A 14,680-nucleotide genomic window follows, 5' to 3' on the forward strand; every position below is an offset into this window, starting at 1 on the left:
AATAACACATCATCTGCTTAATGACAGTGAGTCACTAGCTGCTTTATGGCTCATTTCTAGTTATTTTCAGAGGAAAAGCCTAAGGCCACAACAGTGGAGACTAATCACACCGCCAGGCACGGAGCCCAGTGCAGAATGGGCAGAGAACACCGGTCACCCAGCTAGTGGGAATGGACGTACCAGGATTCCAGACCCTCCCTCCTATCCCCATTTTATTGCCTCTGCTTGCAGAGAAGAGATCTGGGAATCTAGACACAACAACCCAAGCTGGGGCTGAGATTACAGGACACCGACTTTGCTTTGTGATGTCAAGAAACCAAGGGTCAGGAAGAAGGGAAGCTGGGGCGTGTGTGAGAGCACAGCAGCAGCTCTCCGTTCCTGGGGCTCTGTTGCTGGCCTGCTGCAGGTAGAGTGCCCTGAGGACCTGTGACCAAACCTCCTGGGGCTCCATGCTAGGGAACTCTCTGGGTTCTAGTACTTCCAAGCAAGGCTTAACAACCCCAGCTGCAAACCGAGAGGGAAGAACCCTGCTCTTTATAACAATGCAAGTGATTCTGGAGTTCTCTAACCTAAGCACTTGGAAGGAAAGTGCAGAAAAACGTAAGTAGCTCCTCCCACCACTCCAGTGGGTTCCCCTGACCCTGCCCTACCCTCCAAAGCCTTGTTTTTTCTTAACTGGCCTGCGAGGCCCCTGCCAGCATTACCATTACCAGTTTATTTGTTTGTCTGTTGTAGGTTTGGGGAACAGGGTCTTGCTGTGTACCTATGACTGGCCTACAACTTTCAATTCTCCTCCCTCAGTTTTTCAAGGCCTGGGATTCCAGGGATGCCACCTAGGTGTTAAGCACCAGCTCAACTTTAGTCTTATCTGGGTCAGGCTCCCCGACTCCCCTGTGAGAATGAATTAAGTGTTCCTTTTCCTGGGTACTGCATTGGTGTCCTGACAGTCCTCTGCATAGCCCCGCCTCTGCAGATATTTGTGATGGAGATGGTGTCACGACTCCTAAACTCTAGCCCACATTCACCTGGTGCCTTAGCAAGGTGATTTAACCTTTAAACCTCAGGTAAAATGGGTGTAATAATGCTTATCTCTTACAAGTGAAGGAGAGATAAGTGAGGTGATTGATATATGCCAAGTACCTTGTATACCACCTGGCACAATTGTGAACTCATACAGTCACTGGAGCCAAGCTGCCAAAGTGCCACCAATAACATGACCATGATGGCAAGAAACCCCAGTGGCCACTAGCCTGCACCCCTGAATGGACAGAGACATATTCAAGTCACCTTTGACCTTTGCCATGTGTGGTGGCTAATGTTAATTGTCAGCTTGACAGAATCAGCTGGGAGATGGGCCTCTGGACTGTTGGATCATTCTGATTACATTAACTCATGTGGGAAAGCCCATATTAATTGTGAGCTGGAGCATCCCTCAGGCTGGGGAGCCTGGGCTGTATAAAAGAGAGACAGGGAGCGGGGCACCAGCATACATCTATGACATTCTCTGCTTCTTGGCTGTGGATTCAATGTGTGCAGCCTGCTTCAAGTCCCCACCGCCCACCCCCAGCGTAATGAACTGGCCTTCGAACTGTGAGCCAAAATGATGCTTTCTCCCTTAAGCTGCTTCTGTCAAGCCATGGGAAAAGTAACCGACGTCATGTTGATACGAGGATGAGGAAGGGGGAGCGAACGAAGGCTGTATGTAACACTCCCACAACTAATGTATCTAGCTTCCACCAAGGAGCTCCAGAGACCTAAATGTCCTTATTTGAGAAAAGAAATATCTTCAGTGTTCCGAGGCTTTCACACTGGAATCAAGGCTGCTAGTTCAAAAGGGCTTAAAGGCTAGGTGATGAGAGCCTGGGGCTAAAACATGGTTTCTATAGCAACGAGGCTCTGCATCTGAACACTGGGAGTTGGTCAGCTGGGGCAGTACCAGCTGTACATCCACATGTTTGGGATGGGTATGAATCAAGTCTTCCGTGTCTCTTTCACACTTGTGAGGTGCCTGCAGGAAGGTGTACAGGGCATGTGCTGGGCAAGCTGGGTGGAATGTGTAGTGGTGCTGAGTCAGAACTTTGGAGGTAGGTAACAGAGGAAATAGGAAAGAGCCCAACCTCCGCCAGAGAAGGGGGTTCGAGAGGTCTGGAGGAATCAAGCGGTCTCCAGGACCTCAGGAGAGAGATTCTGGGGACAAGGGATGCATTAGTGTCTCTGTCCAAATCAATGCTTTCTCCGGGTCATGAAACCGACATGCCTTGGAGGCAGAAAGAAAAACACACTACTTTCTGTTCTTTACCTCAGGGGAAACAAGGCAGAAAGCCCAACAGGAAATGAACACACACACACACACATGCCAGCATGCAGCTCCTCACTCACAGACAGATCTAAGGGACGGCCCTCTGTTCATAACAATAAATAGTTTTCTGGCAAGTGAAAAGCCAGCGTGACTGACAGACAGAAACTACACAGAAGGGAAGCTAGGTTTCTCTACCCTGCCCTCTCCAGTCCCAGGGCGCTCAGCATCTACCACCAAGAACATTAATTCCAAGGCTGCTGTCAGGAGCACCATCCAATGGGAGGCATGTCTTCAACCCATGCTTTCCCATGCACCTGCAGTGAGGAAGTGCTTAGAACTCAACGCACACAGCATCTACCTTTGGGCCTGTGCATTTGGTCCCTCTAAGTGAGAGGGACCATGAGGAGGGGCGTTGGAGGATTCATGCAGAGAGCAGATAAATATTCAGCTGACTGTCACTGCTTTGCCAATGTTAGGGCAACTGTACAATCTTGACTGTGGCTGGGTCTGTGGGATGCTTTAAGCCCATCCCAGAATCCTGGCGTAGAGCTAGACTACATCTCCTGCACAAACATACTCCTTGCTTCTAGATAGGCTCTGGGATTCTTCTCACTGAGACGTGTGCCACTCCCCAGCCATGGATTTTAAGAGTGGGCAATTTTTCTCCATGATCTCAACCACAACACAGAGCCCCCTGTACCCCTGCACCGTAGCCAAGAGAGTCCCCCAGCCTGCATGGGGCTGTGATAAGAATGGACCTCCAGTCTGCTGATTTCAAAGACTGCCCATCACTAGAACTAGGAGAACATATTCCTGGTCCTTCATGGGAGCTCCTGGCTTTCTGGTGATAACGGTGCTGAGATTCAAGGTAGGAAACTGAGCTTCTATTCCAGGCTCAGAAACTTCCAAGCTCTTGTATTGGTGGAAGTATTAAGGCAACTCCACGTAGTTAAAAGGGAAGTTTATGTTGTGGGGTAACTTACAAGTGAAGGGATAGGTTACAGGGTCCTGGAATGGTGTAGCGCAGTCCGGCGGTCTGTTGAGTCTACATCCAGCATCCAGGATCCAGGAAACAAGAGAGCCAGCATATCCAGATCTTAGGTCTTAAGGGTTCCTCTTTCTGCCCTGCCTCATAGGCGTGACAGTTACCAGAAGCCTCAGTGGGGCTAGTACTTCTAGGTCAAAGCTGGAACAGCTACCCACTATACTCTTGGTTTTGAGGGGGCGTCTTCTCCTTCAGGTAACGCAGCTCCTGATTTACAGAGAGTGCTTAACTAGATGGTCAGTACTGTGTCTTTCCACCCTCAGATGTCTACGATGACGAGTGGGGCCCCTCAATCCACTGACCACCTTCCACTGATACACAAACTAATGCTGTGAAGAGCAGTGCCCCCGGACAGCACAGCTGGTAATTGCCAGCCCAGGTCCTCAGGAGCCTGTACTTGCAGAGTCAGCAAGCAGAGCTCATGATCAAACCCCAAGGCCTCCAGAGTTGCTCACCCAGGGTTTGTTGTTGCTCAGTTGCACGTTGACAGCTAAGGCAACAGATGAAACAAGAGCAGAATTTCTCAGGACTCTTCCTCATCCGCCCTCCTTAGGACCGGCTATTGGGCGACTAGATGACCATCTACGCTGCTCACATCTCAAGCTGGGACAGCGGCCTCCCCTGGAGTTGTGTAGCACACAACTGGCGCAACAGTGGGTGGTGGCCTTGGCTCTGCTTCCGTGAATGCCATGCATTCTCACACCTCCCTGTTTTTGTCTGCGCGTCTGCCATCGCCTGGAATAGCTCTTCTCTTCCTCCAGCTGCACAGCTCCTGTGTTCTTTCAAAGGCTGCTTGAAACAGCTCCCTCTCTGGGACCCCTCTCTGATCCCCACTCCTAGCCACAGAATCAATTCCTTATCTCTCCTTGCGGGCCCCCACCCAGCATCAGTCACTTGGTTAATTATTAACACACTTGTCTCCTCTATTGAATTGTATTTCTAGGTACAGTGACCTTGCCTGTGTGGCTTTGAATTCTCAGAGCCCTGCTGCGCCAGGCTTATGATAATTTTTCAGTGAATTCTTGTGAACCACATGAGCCAAGTTTTCTTTTTCTTGATGCTCTGAGTGGAATACAGTGACACCAAAATGTATTTTTGAAAACCAAATCACAGGCTCAGTACAGTGGTGCATATTTGTAATTCCAGCTCATGGAAGGCAGAGGCAGGAGGACCAGGAGTCTAGTCATCTTCAGCTACATAACAGATGCAGCAGCCTGAGCTCCATCAGAATCTGTCACAAACAAACCGAAGACTAAATCACCAAATACAAGGGTCTAAAACTGTTCAGAATGCCCCCCCAAAGTATCAGAGTGTAAGTCATGAAGAAGTGGTTGCTGCTATTACTTCTTAGGGAGAAGAGCAGGAGTGTGCTGCTGTTAGGATCAAATAGAGGGCTGAAGCATGGTCTATGCTGTTCAGTTCCCCCTCAGAGACCCTCGGGGCAATATGGAGTCAGATATGAAAATTCATAGGGTAAAAAACCATGGCCATCATTGCCGAGGAACATACTGAAATGTGATACCTAGGGTCCTCACTGACTTAACAGACCTCCCACAAGGCCAATCCTGTAGGCTGCCAGCCACCACCACTGTTCTGAATTAGTTTTTCTCATCCCCAAGAGTCCAGAGAGTGAAGATAAGAGCCAGTCACAGAATATGAAATGCCTGCGTGGACAGAGGTCAAAGGATCATTCATCGGGGTTTCCATCCAGGTTTTGGGGAGAGGTCAAGAATAGAGGGAGTTTGAGATTGCAATAGGTGAGGTGGAGACCAGGAGCCAGATGGCTGGGCACAAAAGACATCCAAGGACACCCCTCCCCCTCACTGCAGATGCAACCAGGGCAGTGGCCAAAAACCTCAGAGCAAAAGAAGAATGCCTGCTCCCACTGATCTCAGGGATACTGTGCTGCAGACGCCGTCGTCATTAGAGGAAGTAGTTTCCAAGGGAAGACCAGAAGCAAAAGGTGGCTTAAGGTCTCCGGTAGTTTATGTAACCATGTCCACAAACTGTTGGACCTACTCAGCCACTCTTGCTCAGCTGCACTGTCCTATCCATCACTCTTGAGATAATGAACATCTCAATTTTTTTCCAGGATCCTCAGTTGTTCTCCCTACTCACCCGTCCTTAAATCCCCAAAGTCAGTGAGGGTACTGCCTGGAGAAGTCCTCGGGGCCAATGGAACTGGTAAGCATGCCAGGAACAGCTGAGAGCTTCCTTCCTAGAAATGGTTAGAGACTGCAGGAATTCTGACACTCAGACCAACCATCCTTGTTCCCTCCAGAGTGTACAAGCCACACCGACCCTCACTGAAGCGCCTCCTGGTGGTCATGGGCAATTGTACAATCCCACAGGCATAGGTGCTGAAGACCTGATTGTCTCTCCCCATAGACTGTGAGCTCTCTCGTTAGCTGTGCCCCCATAGCCTCTATGTTCAGTAAAGACTTGGACCTTTACCTAAAGAATTCTAGCTTCACCTGTAACTTCTAGGAGGAAACCAATAAGCCCTTGGAATATCACACTCACAGGTGCGTCTTTGCTTGGGGAACTGGAATGTGATTGGCCATGTGGGTTTTGAGCCTCAGCAACAATGTGATGTCAAGGGGAAGCTTTGGGTCACATTGTGTTAGTTTGCCTGGGGGAGGAGGCAGATCTCGAGACTGATAGGAGCCACACAGGAGGTCGCCTATGCTAAACCGGTTGGAGCGTTAATGAAATGCCTGGACACCAAAGGCGGCTGCCCTGTCCGTCAGCAGTCCGAGTGTATCATTACACATTGACATCAGGAAAGTCATGCTGTCCTGAGTCCAAGGAGAAAACATCTGGAAGTTCCAGATTCAGGACTCTTACAGGGACACCTGCTGTTGATCTGTCCCGGCCTGTTTCCAGTAACAAAGCATCACTAGGCATACAACAACTGTCACTGGGCCCCGTGAATCATGTTAGTGGGGCAGTTCTGGGAACCCTGAACTAGTAGTTCAGAAATGGCCTTCTATGAACTAAGCCCCCACACTGCCTCAAAGGGTCTCATCTGGTGAGGTAAAGAGACACTGGTCATGAGTCTCTATTTCTTGGACAATCTTTTGGAGAGCCTCACTCAATCCAGTGAGCTGGTAACAAGTACCTGGGAAGACAAGGCTAATCTTTCTGCCTCTCACCCCAGATGTGGATGAGAGTTCCCTCAGAAGAGAGAACTCTTCTCTGAGCATAGTTTCTCTAGAGCAGGGGTTCTCAACCTTCCTAACGCTGAGGCCCTTTAAGACAGTTCCCCATGTTGTGGTGACCCGCAACCGTAAAGTTATTTTCACTGCTACTTCATAACTGTAATTTTGCTACTGTTATGAATCATAATGTAAATATCTGATATGCAGGATATCTGATATGCGACCCCTGTGAAAGGGCCACAGGTTGATAACTGCTGCTCTGGAAGCTTCTAACCCGTGGCACGGTTGTGAAGGGTTTGAAGGCAGATGCCTCCTTCAGGTGCTCAGCTGTACTTGGAGAAGGAGCACACCATGTTTCTAGCTACCCCGTGACCCTGAGGCTGTAGGAAACAGAAGCTTCTGCTCTGTGTCAAGAGCACGCTCATGCCCTTCTCATCTGAGATGTGGGACTATTAGGAATATTTATAATAGCAGCAGGGAAAAGTGACAGCGCTCTCCACACACCAGCCTTATTCTAAAGACTTTGCCTTCATTAACTTACATAATCTCCACAACTCCATGAGGTGAGTACGTTAATATTCTTGTTCCCATGATGAGACATTTGTGTGGTAGGGAGATTAGTGAGTGACTCACCCAAGGTCACAGAGCAGGTAGAGAACATAACTGATGCTTCCAGCTAGGGCACTTTAACTCCGAGGCAAGCACAAGTGTTGATCCCAGGCACCTCCTAGAGGGGTCTGTAAACCCTTAGGGCAAGGATGCAAGAAGGGGAAGGGCAACTTCACAAGCAACCAACCAGGCCAGTTCTTCTATACATGACACCTAATTAACACTTTGAGGCAATAGTCTCACAGACCAAGGCAGCCATGGTTGCTTTGAAACAAAGAACCCCGAGTCCCTAGATGCTCTCTATCACATATCATATTATTTAGGACCTTTGCTGTATTCAGTTAACCTCTAAAGTATGACCACTAAGTGACCATTCCTGACCATCAAAAATGGTGATTTTATGTGGTTCAATCTAAAACAATATGCTAGGCTAAGCATCTGGAGGGCAGAATGAGTCGGAAATGGCACTCAGTGAATGGCCAGTCCTTCAGCCTTGGGGCCGCCCCCACTGTCACCCATAAGCTTCTCCTTTGAAAGTGCGGGTCATCTCTGAAGCACCCAAAGTCATCCCGTGACATTGCAGGGACAGTTATATAAGACGAGTGCTAATAGCTGAGAGAGAACCCCACTCTTGCAAGCACAGGATTTGGTACTCAAAGACCAGGCTTGTATAGCTTAGTGGGAGAGCATCTGCCTGTCATACACAGGCTCCGGGTTCCACCCCTAACCCCACGAAAAGAAAATGAAATACACCAAAGAAGACTTGGTTTGGGTTTTCAACTCTGCCCTTCAACTTGTATGTGAATGTGACCTTCTGCATTTAACTTAACATCTCAAAGCTCAAAATACATAAAGGAAGGGGAAGAGGGAGAGAGGGTAGGGGGGAGGGTAAGAGAAATTGCTCCCTGGAGAGTGCAAGGAACCAGGGCCACTGAGGCTGTGCAAAGGCTAAGGAGTGTCTTGTGAACATTTTGTCTAAACCCTTTCCATGCAGAATGACCTGTGGCCGTGTCATACACCCAGACAGTCACTGTCAATGTCCCCTCAGCAATTGTCCACCTGGCCCAATTTGTGTTGGTAACTTTTCAGGAAAGTCTTCCATTCAAGCGCCACCTCACCTGGTCACTAGTCCTGAATGCCTGGTGTCCTGCTGGGCATGCCCTGAACAAGGCTGGACCAGGCTAGGCAGTTTGATGCAGAGTAAAGAAGCTCAGCAATGCCTGCACTGCGGCTTTCCTTCCTTCCTCTCCCACCCCTGTGCCTGGAGGGGGAGAGGGGAGAGGGGAGAGGGTCGACACCACAGGAACACCTCTCTTCGCTGGCCTCCATCCTGGAGAGAGAAGTGCCGCTCCGGCTCCGGCTCCGTATACACAAGCCAAAGGAACAGCTTGTGCTGCCTGAGCAGGCAAGCGCCAGGATGGGGATCTGAGTCACTCTGACAGCGAGGAGGGCACTGTGCCAGCCACGCACAAGGCACTCCTCTAGGGCAGGACAGCTGACATCAGGGCAGGGAGATGTCGCTCCCAAGCAGAGGGCTCCAAGTTGGCTTTGAGGCCCCCTGGCCCTTGGAGCACACAGGAGCAAAGATTCCCTTTTCCCTGTGTCTCTTTTTCCTTCTGTGTCCCTTTGGGACACAAGGACCCCTGGCTTCCCTTCTAGCCTGGATCAGCTACATACCCTGCTAAGCGACCGTGGGCCTTCCCTTTTCACTGGACTGTGGTGGACGCCATTGTCGCACAGAGAGGAGAGCACACATTCCCAGGAGGCAGGCTTCCCACTCACACCTCCCAGGAGGCAAGCCTCCCAAACACACACACACATCCTTTGATAGTTTCACATAGACTCTTTTGCTCATGTTTCCCCCTTTTCTTTGTGAGGCTTACATGTTTGTTTGAAGAGTGGGTTCCCAGGTGGCTGTGCTATTTGCAGAGGTTCTAGAGCCTTGTGGACATGAGGCTTAGCTGATATAGGACTTAGGGGTGGGGCCTAATGATTCCATCCTGATCCTCTTTCTAATTCTTATACCTGCTTCCTGCTTCAATAAGATGTGGCAGGGTTCTACCCACAGCGTGATCACGTGGCCGTGAATGCCACTATGCCTTCCCTGCCGTGGTGGACTAAAATTGTGAACCAAAATGCACCCTCCCTCCCTTACATGCTTCTGTCAGATATCTGATCACAGTGAGAAGCATGTACTCCTGCCAGTAACAACTGTGTGCTGCACTGATTCTACATGTGACTTGGTAGCATTCAAGCCAGTAGACAGCTCTCTGATTCTCAACCCTGACTCACTACAGATTCACTCATGAAGATTATAAAACAAAGCCTGGGTGCTGCCACAGGCCAACGAACTCAAGCTATAGGCAAAGATGTGTTTTCTAGGCTCCCAGAATACAATGTGTGCTAAGACCTGCTGGTTCTACCTGCTCCCACATCTTCCAAAGAAGGCACAGGGGCAGCCTTCAAGCATCCTGTTCTAGCTTCTGACTTTGTCAAAGCCAGGTCAACCACTGCCTGGGGTCTCCAACTTTTCTATCTACCAAGTGAAAGGTCTTCCATAATTCTAAGCTCAGCCCTTGCTCAAATGCCATGTTGTTTCTCTCATCTCTGGGCCACTCTAGGGTCAGTCACAGCCCTGATACCTGTTTGAGACTTGATGGCACCTAGAGGCCAGCCACGTGCTACCCACCCACTTCTGGAAGATGCCTAAGTAGGAAGCCCGCTTTCTTGCTCAGTCTTCTCATTAGTCTGGGGCTTGATATCAGGAGAGACTATCTCACAAGGACTGGGTGAAGCCATCTTCACACTGGCCATCAGGAGCAACAACAGGCCACCTTCCTGATGTGTCCTGGGGTCCTGGAGGTGTGTTCATACCCAGAAACAGGGGGGTGATGATTCCCCCACACCCAGGTATATAGATGCTAATGATGCCCCCAGAAGACACCTGTGTGTCATCTTGGAGGTTAAGCAATGGGTCCCTTTGGAAAAGAGAACTGTGTCTGTGACCAGGGATGTGAGCATGGGCAGCAGCAGGATGCTGCCACCACATCAAAATGCCTGCTGGCCCAGATGGTATTCGTTAGAGAGGGCGTCAAGCCAGCACACGCCAGCAGCCCTGTCCCTTCCTCCAGCCTCAAGGACAGCCTGGGAAGAACCCAGTCCTCTCTTCTGGGCATGAGTGTCTGGTGCTGCTTGCAAATTCCAAATTTCTGCAGACAGGAGACACTGCTCCTTCACTGTTACCATTCAGAAGGAAGTGGCAGTTTCTCTTAAGTGTCGCAACTCAGAATCTAGATACTTCGATGGCTGTCGCTTCTTGAGTGACCTTGTACACACCCCTGAGTGCATTGTTACAAGAGGCACAACGTTCCTCATCCTGTTTACATTTCCGAAAACACAAAGAATGTGATGTTATAAAGAAGGTAAATGTCAGGAGTTGCCATCTGCCATCTATAGACCATTGGGGTTCAAGGGCCACACTACAGCAGCCTGGAATGACAATCAGTGAGTGAAAAGTTGGCACAGCTCCATCCCAGAACAGGGGAGGTGGAAGCCGAAGGGTAAGTTCAAGGACAGCCTCAGCTACATAGTGAGTTCCAAGTCAGCCTGGGCTACTGCCTGAGAGTGAGTGAGAAAGAGAGAGCGAAAGAGCGAGAGAGCGAGAGAGCGAGAGCGAGAGAGAGAGAGAGAGAGAGAGAGAGAGAGAGAGAGAGAGAAATCTGAGAATGTAACTCAAAAGTAGAACACTTGCCTAAGCACATGAAATAAATATTCTTGGTTCAATCTCCAGCACTGCCATAAAAATAAATAGATGGATGGATGAATGAGTGAATGAATGAATGGCAGCCAGGCAAAAACCTGAGTAGGTACATGACCTGTGACCCCTGGTCCCCTCAAGGATTGTCCATAGTAAAGCTGAAAAGAGCAGCCAGGCATCCTCAGGTTCAGATTTCCCCTCTGCCCTCTTCCCATGCGACCCTCTAGGCTACAGCGAGTGAGGCGCTGATGTGACCGCTCACAGCTAAATAATGTTCCAAGTTAGTTACCCATTTCATGGCATGTTTAAAAGTAATTCCCTCCAAGGCTTCACATTTACCTAGAGACTCTCTTTCACTGAGCATGCGCTTCTGCCTGCACCTGCTCTATCTGCCTCCCAAGATGTGAGAGGGTATGAGAAGGAGTTTGGAACCAGCACAGCAGGATAGAGCCCCCCAAACAAGCTAAGGGTCAGTAAGAAAACTAGTTTCCTGACTCTGAACCTCCGAGAGACTATGCCATGAAAATGGGGTGGCCTGGCCCTGAGCTGAAGGACTGCTGGCAGCTGCCTCCTCCAGGAAAAGGTGGAAGAGTGGGCAGCTCCGTGGCTCTGAGTCTCCCTCCCCAGCCTGGCACTGCCACCTCACCCAGTCTGCCAGCCCACAGCACCGCCCTTCCCATCATAGCCCAGAGAGGCAACGCAAGACCGTTATGAAAGCAAGCGCTTCTAGATTTCAAGGTCTCCGTTTTAAATTCACGACCTTCGATGCGCTTAAAATGAGGCTCTCCATTTCACAGGAGCCTTTATGTAAGTGTGGAGAGGAGAGGAGGGCTGTCCCGGACAAGCTGTGCCTGTCTCCCAAAGCCTGCTGGGAAAGGGTACCTGACTGCAAAGGCTTTTAGTGGGGAACACTCTCCACAAGCTTGGGGTTTGGATATTTTAAACGAATTTCTTCATCTGGTTCAAAAGCCCACAGCTTTACAAATGTGTCCATCCACTAAGCTTCGCCTCAACGCCCTTGATACATGGACTAGGTAAAAGCAGTGATACTGGGGTGACCCAAGCTCAGAGGGAAGAGATAAAAGGGCCAGAGAAAGATAGGGCCAGAGAAAGATAAGCCCAGAGGGTCCGAATGAGGAGCAGACTTTTCACCTAAATCACCAACAGAGGTCCAAAAGAAAAGGCAGCCCCAGCGTGACCCAGCACAGCTCAGTAACTGCCTGAGCTTGTGTGCCGTGGTGTGGTCGACCAGCACTTTTAATAGAACACAACGGATACCAGGGAAGTCATGTGCAATGCTCGATAATCCCATTGAAAATCGCCACAACTAAAGTTGATTTGTTTTGAGATGAGAACTGTGTAGCCCAGTATAGCCTCAAACTCACTATGTACCCCAGACTGCTCTCAAGGCAATCCTCCTGAGTACTGGGATAAAAGTTGTGTGTCATCATGCCCGGCAGTTTTAATAGTATATTTTAGTTCACTCAGTATATTCAACACATAGTCATTTTTTTTTTTTTTTTTGGTTTTTCGAGACAGGGTTTCTCTGTGCAGCTTTGCGCCTTTCCTGGAACTCGCTTTGGAGACCAGGCTGGCCTCGAACTCACAGAGATCCGCCTGGCTCTGCCTCCCGAGTGCTGGGATTAAAGGCGTGCGCCACCACCGCCCGGCTAACACATAGTCATTTTAACACACAATTTATGTGAAATAACTAACAAGGACATTTCACTTTTTAAGGCCCAGTACTTAAAATCCATGTCTACTTTAGACTCACACATCTCAGCTCATCAATGCCACATGTCAAATGTCTGGCTGCCCCTTTTGATGAATAACTACCATAAGGCCTACATAAGGTTTGGGGTATTCCAGAGAAATTGGCGGGGGCGGGGGGAATGAGTGTGGTAAGGCCCTAGCCTTGGAGGAGCAAGGGGAAGCCATACAAACAATTCCCACATGGAATAGGGACAGTGAGATTGAGGGGCCCCTGGGGGCTTTGCAGCATAACTAATTTTGCCCAACCTAGAGGTTCAGGGTAGCTCCTGAATCCCTGGTGAGGTGATGCTAGAAACAGGCAGTGCTGCAATCAGGAGAGGCTAGGTCCTGTTGGGGGGCCAAGCTGAAGCCAGTCACTTGTGGGGAGAAAGTATAAGCAAAGGCTGGGAGGTGGCCCAGGAGATCAAGCACTCCCTGGGTAAGAGTGAGGAACCGGGTTCAGATCCCCAGGAGCCACATACAATCCATGTGGTGTCATGCACCTGTAACAACAGTGCTGGGGCCACCGGGATGGGTCAGTCTTTCTGGACACCCAGCCTGTGGGAGACAGCAAGCTCGAGGCTGAATGAGAAAGCTCGTCTCTAAAAGTACAGCGGCAAACAATGAAGGAAGATATAGGACCCTGACCTCCGGCCTCTGAGTGCACTTGTAAGGGTAAGAGCATCTGCATGCCAGCTACAAACAGACACTTCCAAAGATGTGTGGAAGTTCTTGGTACCTAGTAAACTCAATTTCAGTGGCAGCCTTATCCTATGAGAAGTCTTGAGAGAGAAAAAAACAAAGACAAAATCCCCCCCAAAGACACCTATTGTCTGCCTTTAAATACTTGTGGAGATTAAAGAGCTGACTCCACATGTCAATGTGTAAAACAAACATTTGGAAAGCTCCAGATAACTACAGTCTTATTGCCTGACCAAAAAAAAAAAAAAAATCCTGATGAACCAAATTAAGAATCTTTCCACCCTCCATTCCCAGATGACGCCTGTCCTGGATCTTCAACCTACCCATGACCTTGATGTGAACAAAAAAGTTCCCATCAACATGCTCCCCTATTCTCTCTGGGGCATTGACATTGGTCGAGCTTCTGAGAGTCCGTTGAGAGAAATGTTCAATGCCCACACCAATTGCCTCTGAAAGATATCGGCACACAGCACAGCCAGATGTGGACTGATGATTTCCATGCTGTGTTCACCAAAGACTCCAAATTACTTCAAGCAGAAAAGGTTCCATCAGTGAGAGGGTCTGGAGAACACAAGACTAGTGAAGCCAAATGGGAGGGAGGCAAATGCTTAGCAACAGAGAAAAGTCATTCTTTTGGGTTCAGGTCTTTAGGGTCAGTATTGTAACAGTGTTGTAACAGAGCAGGGAACCGGGAGAAATGTCCAGTGCTGCTCAAAGGAATCTCTGGAGAGATGAGCTATGACGCTCTGGGACATCTATTGAGTGATATTTACCAAGCACCTTTAACTTACTATGGGATGTACTAGCTTCCATAGAATGTATAGTAATAAAGACAGCGTAATTCCTTCACTTAGAAAGCTTATCATGTAGTAAAGAAAAGAGGACATGTGGGCACATATCTTTTAATTCAAGGCACCATCTGTTATGAAAAATACAAACTGACTCCAGAAGGGACCCAAGAGCTACTTCTTAGTTTCTTCTATATGGTTGGAATGATGGCCATATGGAATGACATCATCTTGTCCCAGAAGATTAGGACAAAGGGAGTGAGGGCCAAGCTTTGCTGGAGATAACTCGGGCTGGAAAATGGCCTGATGTAGAGTCGGTGCACAAAGATATTTAAAATTCCCCTTTTAGGAATCAAAGAAGGGAAATGCAGGTATCCAGCAAATAATTTCAAAGTGAGGCATGCATTGATTCAGGGCAGGTTACAGACCATCCCAAGGTGTGCAGATGAATAGGTGTGCATGTCCTTAGGAACTGTAGAATCGGCTAGGTGATTGGTAGAGTCTTAATATGGTTTATTTGGACTTAAACGTGAGCAGTAAGGCCACTAGTTGAGTTCTACAGAATGA

The 14,680-nt window shown here is 49.1% G+C and overlaps 1 long non-coding RNA gene across 10 annotated transcripts in view; it reads right to left on the reverse strand.

The window, feature by feature from the left end:
* The window catches only part of LOC128099414 (uncharacterized), a 43,251-nt gene extending 30,868 nt beyond the window's left edge, over positions 1-12,383 (reverse strand). For 6 of the 10 annotated variants that reach the window (XR_008214519.1, XR_008214512.1, XR_008214518.1 and 3 more), the window contains exon 1: positions 1-12,383. This exon is cut by the window's left edge and continues 23,484 nt beyond it. This is a non-coding gene — a long non-coding RNA (uncharacterized LOC128099414). The other 4 variants (XR_008214517.1, XR_008214513.1, XR_008214516.1 and 1 more) reach the window with 4 other exon arrangements.
* Between the last annotated feature and the right edge of the window lie 2,297 nt (positions 12,384-14,680).

This window comes from Peromyscus californicus, unplaced genomic scaffold (assembly GCF_007827085.1).
Source record: "Peromyscus californicus insignis strain IS unplaced genomic scaffold, ASM782708v3 Scaffold_6__1_contigs__length_162567912, whole genome shotgun sequence".
NCBI classification, from domain to species: domain Eukaryota; kingdom Metazoa; phylum Chordata; class Mammalia; order Rodentia; family Cricetidae; genus Peromyscus; species Peromyscus californicus.